This window comes from Leptonychotes weddellii, chromosome 7 (genome assembly GCF_054177405.1).
Source record: "Leptonychotes weddellii isolate Sample4059 chromosome 7, ASM5417740v2, whole genome shotgun sequence".
NCBI classification, from domain to species: Eukaryota; Metazoa; Chordata; class Mammalia; order Carnivora; family Phocidae; genus Leptonychotes; species Leptonychotes weddellii.
In genome coordinates this window covers 86,185,756-86,194,327 of record NC_138375.1, presented here as the reverse complement: position 1 = coordinate 86,194,327, position 8,572 = coordinate 86,185,756, and the positions used below count along the sequence as shown (strand labels likewise).

Genomic DNA, 8,572 nt, shown 5'->3' with positions numbered 1-8,572 from the left:
TGGGAGAGGGAGAAGCAGACTCCCTGCCGAGCAGGGAGCCCGATGCGGGACTCGATCCCGGGACTCCAGGATCATGACCTGAGCCGAAGGCAGTCGCTTAACCAACTGAGCCACCCAGGCGCCCAGTGTGTGCCATAGTCTTGAGCAAGGTATTCAGAAAAACACGTTACTTCTTTCATTATTGAAAAGAAACTTACCAATGAATATCCTAAGATATATAATTTGCCTTTGTCAACCATTTTCTCCCAGAGAACAGTAGTATATAGAGAAAAGAGCTTGGGTTTTAAATTGAGACAGACTTCCTTTACAACCTCACCTCTGTCCCTTCCTAGCTATAGATTTTGGGAAATATTTAACCTCATTGAATCTTGGTTTCCTCATCTATAAAATGGAGGGAAAATGAGGATTCTTTTGAAGAGTTGTTATGAAGATTGAGATTCATGGAATAGAGGCATCTAGCTCAAGGCTCAACACATAGCAAGTACTCTACAAAGTTAGTTCCCTTCTTCTAGACTTATCACATGATCATATCCACTGTAGATAGATAGAGAACAGTAAGGGGTATAACATGAAACATTGTAGACATATATTTAAAGAAGACAATTATATTTCCACTTTAAATTTTAGTTCCAACTAAATGCAGTGCCATTTGTCAAATAACACCTAAAACTTCACTTTCTATGGTTGTTTGCCAAAAGCAAAAGATGCAATTTTATAATTATAAAATTTTAACAATAGCAACAAAGATTAACTCTTAAAATTAATGTTTACTTTATAAATTTTGTAAAATGACCACGCTTTACTTTTATAAAGAAAATTGAATTTGTAAATGAACTGCATTTTAATGAGGTTTTAAATAAAAGTCATTTGTCCAGAAGATTATTTTTGCTACTTGATTATCTGACCCTTGATAATACACACACACACACACACATAATGTGTGTGTGTATATATATATATATATATATATATATATACTTTTTTTTTTTTTTTTAGAGAGGGGGTGGAGGGGCAGAAGGAGAGGGAGAGAGAGAATTTTAAGCAGGCTCCACACCCTGACACAGGGCTCAATCCCATGACCCATGTGAAATCACAACCTGAGCCGAAATCAAGAGTCGGATGCTTAACCAACTGAGTCATCCAGGCACCCCATGACCCTTGATAATATTTTTAAAAATATTAGTCTTAAGGCAAAATGCTTTTATATTGAGAAATTTATCAGCTGATTATTACTTAGGTTAAGATTTAAAGGTGTATTTTAGGGCGCCTGGGTGGCTCAGTCGTTAAGCGTCTGCCTTTGGCTCAGGTCATGATCCCAGGGTCCTGGGATCGAGTCCCACATCGGGCTCCCTGCTCGGCGGGAAGCCTGCTTCTCCCTTTCCCACTCCCCCTGCTTGTGTTCCTGTTCTCGCTAGTCTCTCTGTCAAATAAATAAAATCTTAAAAAAAAAAAAAAGATTTAAAGGTGTATTTTAAATCAATCTTGGGAACAAATATATATAAGGGAATCATAAAATGTATTCTATTGAAAAATAATTTTTTTTAAAGATTTTATTTATTTATTTGACAGACACAGCGAGAGAGGGAACACAAGCAGGGGGAGTGGGAGAGGGAGAAGCAGGCTTCCCGCTGAGGAGGGAGCCCAATGCGGGGCTTAATCGCAGACCCTGGGATCATGACCTGAGCCGAAGGCAGACGCTTAATGACTGAGCCACCCAGGCACCCCTGAAAAATAAATTTTTAATGGATATTCAGACAGAAAAAAGTAACTGATCCCTACTTCACACCATATGCATATGATAATTTGAGTTGGATCTTAGGCCCAAATGTGAAAACTAAAACGAAAGCATTTAGAAGAAAATAAAGGAGAATGTTTTCATGACTTGGGAGTAGGCAATAATTTCTTTTTTTAAATTTCAGCTTTATAAAAAAATAAAAGATAAATTTCAGCTTTATAGAGGTATAATTGACATATGAAAGTATCAGATATTTCCAGTTTTTCCCTATTTCTCCACACCCAAGGCAATGATTTTTTTTGAAATTATTTTGGGGGGTGGGGAGAAGGGCAGAGGGAGAGGGAAAGAGAGAATCTTAAGCAGGCTCCACGTCCAGTGTGGAGCCCGACCCGGGGCTCAATCTCACAACCCTGAGATCATGATGTGAGCCAAAATCAAGAGTCTGATGCTTAACTAACTGAGCCATCCAGGTGCCCTAGCAATGATTTCTTATAACACAACATTAATCATAAAAGAAAAACATTGATTAATGGGCTTTATCAAAATTTAACACTTCTCATCAAAAGACACCATTAACACATATTTGACAAAGGACATACTCAGGATCTGTGGAGAACTCCTATAAACTGATCTTTAAAAAGAAGCTAAATAACCCAGTCAAAAATAGGCAAAAGAACAGACACTTCATAACTTGGTTAATAAATAATAATGATATAAAGGCCTTAATGTATAAGAATGCAATACAATAGTATATAAACACAGAGAATCTACATTTATTAATATGGAAAGATGTTATATTACAGGCAGCAAAACAGATGTCTGGTATCATACTATTTATGTAAAATTGTGTGTCTTTATGTGCATTTGTAGACATAGGAAAATATTTGGGAAGAAGGTCCCAGACACAAAATAAGTATAACCTATTTTTCCCCTCCAGGTTCTCAAGTCTAACTTATTGGTGTTGAGAACTCATAGCATCTGAGGGCTATTTCCCAAGCCTGGCAGAACACTCCTGGTCCTAGAAGAGACTTTGGTACGAGATCCAATTTTTCAAAAAATCAGCTTTATAAAGTACAGTAGTTTATGGCCCTGTAAATTTGATGTAATTACTATTTAGTCAGATATGTACTCATTTATCAAGTGGGAAATTGTTAAAAGTTATTCAGAACAGGTTGCTTATTTGCCTGTTTATTGGAGCTAGGGTCTTAGATTTTTTCCTTGTAATTATAAAAACTTAAGTACCTAGTGAATATATAGAAAAATGCCCTCTCACCTTGAAATTTAAGATATGAGCTTGCCTAGTTGGAGCTTACACTCTGCTTATAATCATATATTCATGAATCAATGCCAGGAAAATAGTTGAATGATAGAAAGATGAAGATAGTAGTACTAAAGAACTTTTTATTATCTAGAAAATGGGAGTATAATGAATGAGCGAAACCAAGAAGGTCTGATAACCAGGTCTTGGAAGAAGCGGGGCAGGATACAGGGGTTCTTGGGACCTCAGCAGCAGGAGCTCAGGGTCTTTATTCTAGTGTCTAGTGTTCCACATCAGTGTCATTCTTTTACTTGTGACTGTGATTGCTTCTCTCTCTTCTTTGTACCTACCATCCAGGGACTGTAATTTGTCTAGTCATTTGTGTCTTCAGGGCTCACTGGGGAGTACTGCGTGGAGGGAAGGAGACAGGCATTTAACTAGTGTCTGATGTGCTGAGGCTGTACAAATAATTCAGAAACAATTTCTACCTCAAGGATCTTACAGTCTAGGTAGGGGAGAGAGACCCATAAACAATAAGTTGTATATTTGCCACTATGATGGAACTATATACCAGGTCATGGTGACAGACAGCATTTTGTTCAAATTGAGAGGAAACACCTAAGTTGTGTCTTGAGTGATGAGCAAGATTCACTGGGTAGGCTAAGAGGAGGAAGGGCCTTTCAGACATAAGCACATGAGCAAAGGAACTCTCAGTGGGAAAGAGACTACCTGACCTGTTCAAAAAGTATGTAGAGGCACCATACTATGAGGCTGGGCATTTATGCAGGGACCAGATTCACTTTCTGAGTTGAGGAATTTGCTTCTTTTCTCGTAGGTCATAGGAATCATTACACCATTTTAAGTACGGGAGCCTTATTATCAGTTTGAGTGTTAGAAATGTGTTTACAATGGCATGAGAAGGAGATTTGAAGTTCTATTTTTTTAAATTTTTAAATTTAAATTTTAATGTATTGATTTATTTGACAGAAAGAGAAAGAGAGAGACAGGCAGAGGCAGAGGGAGAAGTGGGCCCCCCACTGAGCAGGGAGCCCAATGCAGGGCCCGATCCCAGGACCCCGGGGCCATGACCCGAGCCGAAGGCAGACACCCAGGCAACTGAGCCACCCAGGCGCCCCGAGATTTGGCATTCTTGAAGTGAAAGGAGATGAAGCCCTGAAGTAAGGTGATTGCAAATGGGGATGGAAATGCTCAAGAGACAGAGGAAAGAGGTTATGAAGGAAGAATTTGTAAGAGTTTTTAAACTAGTTGAATGGGGAGTATGGGAGAGAGGGAAAAGTCTAGCATATGCGTTTTTTCGATTAAGTAACAGAGGGTCAGGTGCTGCTACTAACCCAAACAGGATAGGACAGAGTCCAAGTGTAGCTATATTTCTCAGTGATTTGTTGATATTGCTCCTTTATACCAAATTGGAAAGAAAACTCAAAACCCCATCTGCCTGCCCCTTAACTCACTTACCTCTTACTCTAACATTAGGAAGGATGCTCTTTTTTATTTAATTTGACCAGTTTTTTAAAGATCCCCCCCAAATAATTGCTACTTTACTACATATTTTAATTATTCTGTAATTTTAAATAAGAAAACTATTTCCATAGTCCCACTGTCAGTGAAGAGAGAAAACAGGCAGGGCTTGAAAGGGGCTCAGTCAGCCTCCTGCCCTCTAGGGAGGTTCTTGTTTCTATGTTTCTGCCCAAGAAAGAGACCAGTCTGACTAAATCTGATGGCTGAGCTCTTTTGGGTTTGCTTGCTGCTACAGAATGTTCATTAAGGCTGGTCATTGCCTCTTTCTTCTTTATCCTTTCCTTGGGATAAAAGAATGTAATAAGAGTTCAAAAAATTTAACTGAAATGATGACTGTGAGTCTGTTGCTACTTTGTGAATTCAAGAGCTAATCAAAAACTTTGGTTTGAAGTAGAAAGGCATGATCTTTTCACAGAGCCTATTGAGTTCAGCCATAAACCAGGGTTCCCTTAAGGAGTCTTTTGTGACTTCCCCAGGCAGACCTGTGGGCTTTCTCCTGAGGCACCTTCTCTGCTAGAGTATAATTATTCTACAGGTTTGTGTTTTGTTCTCAGCTGTGTTGTTTTAGAGGAAGAAACTATTCATTTTAATATGATTTCTGGTCAGAATAGGCCCTTAACAAATGGATGGATGGATGGATGGATGGATGGATGGATGGATGGATGACACAAAACCTCAGTAATTTTTTAGACAAGTTGTTCTTACAGTGTGGCTCACAAACCCCTCAGTCCCCCTGAGATGCTTTTAGGAGATTCATGAGGTCAGAACCATTTGTGAAATTGTTATTATTCACAAATAACAGCATTTGCCTGTCTCATGTTGACATTTACACTGATGTTGGAAAAACAATGGTAGGTTAAATTGTTGATGCCTTAGTATAAATCAAGTTCATGGCATCAACTAGTAATCATATTCTTCACTGCCACCACTCACATTAAAAAGGAAAAAAAAGACTTAGAAGTATCATCACTGATTTGGCAAAAATTATTAATTTTTGATGCTGAGTCAAGATTAACATCCCTGAGTTAAGATCTTGGGGCACCCTCTTACACTGTTGGTGGGAATGCAAGCTGGTACAGCCACTCTGGAAAACAGTATGGATATTCCTCAAGACGTTAAAAATAGAGCTACCCTATGACCCAGCCATTGCACTACTAGGTATTTACCCCAAAGATACAGATGTAGGGAAAAGAAGGGCACATGCACCCCAATGTTCATAGCAGCAATGTCCACGACAGACAAGCTGTGGAAGGAGCCGAGATGCCCTTCAACAGATGAATGGATAAAGAAGATGTGGTTCATATATAAAATGGAATATTACTCAGCCATCAGAAAGGGTGAATACCCAACTTTTGCATCGACATGGATGGAACTGGAGGGGATTATGCTAAGTGAAAGAAGTCAAGCAGAGAAAGACAATTATCATATGGTTTCACTCATATGTGGAACATAAGGAATAGCGTGAAGGACCACAGGGGAAGAGAGGGAAAACTGAATGGGAAGAAATCAGAGAGGGAGACAAACCATGAGAGACTCTAGACTCTGGGAACTAAACTGAGGGTTACAGAAGGGAGGAGGTTGGGGGAATGGGGTAACTGGGTGATGGGTATTAAGGAGGGCATGTGTGGTGATGAGCACTGGGTGTTATGCTCAACTAATGAATCGTTGAACACTACATCAAAAACTAATGATGGCTGGCTGGCTAATTGAACATAATAATAATTAAAAAATTAAATTAAATTAAAAAAAAGATCTTGGGGCACCTGTCTGGCTCAGTTGGTAGAGCATGTGACTCTTGGTCTTGGGGTTGTAAGTTTGAGCCCCGTGTTGGGTGTAGAGATTACTTAAAAATAATCTCTTAAAGGGGTGCCTGGCTGACTCAGCTAGTTAAGCGGCTACCTTTGGTTCAGTTCATGATCCTATGGTCCTGTGTCAGGCTCCCAGCTCAGTTGGGAGTTTGCTTGTCCCTCTCCCTCTCCCTCTGCCCCTTCCCCTGCTCGTGCTCTCTCTCTCTCTCAAATAAATAAAATCTTTAAAAATTTTTTTTAAATCTTTAAAAAAAGATTAACATCTTGACTCTTTAATAGTCTGTGTGATGAAATGGGAGGTAAACACAGAACAGGCCTTCTGTATACTGAAATTCAATGGTTGTCCTAAAGAAAAGCACTTGTTGCAAACAGAACTAGTCATTTTTTTCATGGAAAAAATATTTACTTGAAAGAACAACTGACAGACTAATTATTCAATCTTGGGTATTTGGCGAATATTTTCTCAAAAATGAACAAAGTAAATTTGTCACTTCAAGGAAAAGAACTGATAGTATCTGTTGCCAATGATAGAACCTGAAGTTTTATAATGAAAAATTAGAATTTGAATAAATTTGAATCAATCATTGTGATTGATTCCCAATGCTTAAGGACTTTTTTTTTTTTCTGATATCTGGTAATATAAAAAAATGTGCCAACATTTGGAAGATCTGCATAACTCAAAGAGTCTTTATTTTCCAAATAACTAGTGCATGATATGATAAGACAGGGCATGAGTAAGGAATCCTTTCAAATTGCAGGACAGAAAAGTGAAATTTAGTGTAACACAATATGGAAATTCATTGACATGGTTTCAGATTCCATATTACAGCTAACCTTTTAAGAAACTACCACTTATCCGAGTTGGAGTATAGTATCAAAGAAGACTATCCACAATTATCTGAAAAGCCTATTAAGTTATTTCTTCCTTTTCCAATTACATATATGTGTGAAGCCATATTTTCTTCAAATGCTTCAACTAAAACAACATATTATAACAGATTGAATGCAGAAACAGGAGAATCCAGCTGTTTTCTATTAAGCCAAACATTAAAGAGATTTGCAAAAACATAAACCAATACCACTTTTTTCACTAAATATATTTTGGGTAATAGAGTTACTTTTCATAAAATATTTATGCTAACATGTAATGGGTTTGTAAAGTTTTCCAGGTTTAAATTTTTTAAAAAGATGTATTTATTTGAAAGAGAGCAAGAAAGAGAGAGAGCACGAGTAGGGGGAGGCAGAGGGAGAGAATCTCAAGCCAACTCCACAGTGAGCACAGAGCCCGGATGCAGGGTTCGATCTCAGGACCCTGAGATCATGACCTGAGCTGAAACCAAGAGTTGGATGCTTAACCAACTGAGACACCCAGGCACTCCTTTCCAGGTTTAATTTTTAATGTAGCAAACACTGAAATATATAACCTGGATTTTTTTTTAAAGCCCTTAGGGTCCTCATTTTTTAAGAGTGTAAAGGTCCTGAGACCGTAAGGTTTGAAAACCTATGTCTCCAGAAGTTTTAACTGTTCAGCATATATGGATAAAAAGCTAATTCCATTTCTGCTTTAATCATTCTAAAATCAAGGCATTAAAAAATAATAAAAAAATAAAATAAAATAAAGGCATTGTTTTTTTTTTTTAAGATTTTATTTATTTATTTATTTGAGAGAGAGAATGAGAGACAGCACGAGAGGGAAGAGGGTCAGAGAGAGAAGCAGACCCCCCGCTGAGCGGGGAGCCTGATGCGGGACTCGATCCCGGGACTCCAGGATCATGACCTGAGCCGAAGGCAGTCGCCCAACCAACTGAGCCACCCAGGCGCCCAAGGCATTGTTTTTTTAACTATAAAATGTGTCATTTAAATATATTTAATATATTTAAAATTTAAATACATTTGTGACTAAATATATTTAATTTTTGAAAAGTAGTTCTATTGGTTTTTAAATAGAACAAAATACATATGGTTTTTAAAAATTCAAACAGTACAAAGATATATTTAAATTTTTTTTTTAGTTAAAAGGGATGTATAAGGGATGCCTGGGTGGCTCAGTCAGTTAAGCGTCTGCCTTTGACTTGGGTCATGATCCTGGGTCCTGGGATCAAATCCCACGTCGGGCTCCCTGCTTGGCAGGGAGTCTGCTTCTCCCTCTGCCTGCCGCTCTCCCTGCTTGTGCTCTCTCCCTCTGGCAAGTAAATAAGATAAAATCTTTTAAAAAAAGGGATGAATAAAAGA

General features: G+C 38.2%; 1 long non-coding RNA gene across 1 annotated transcript; it reads left to right on the top strand.

The window, feature by feature from the left end:
* Positions 1-6: 6 nt before the first annotated feature.
* On the top strand, positions 7-6,942 carry LOC145722668 (uncharacterized). The gene is made up of 2 exons (XR_014147108.1): positions 7-149; positions 2,673-6,942. It is a non-coding gene; the product is annotated as an uncharacterized LOC145722668 (long non-coding RNA).
* Positions 6,943-8,572: the final 1,630 nt, after the last annotated feature.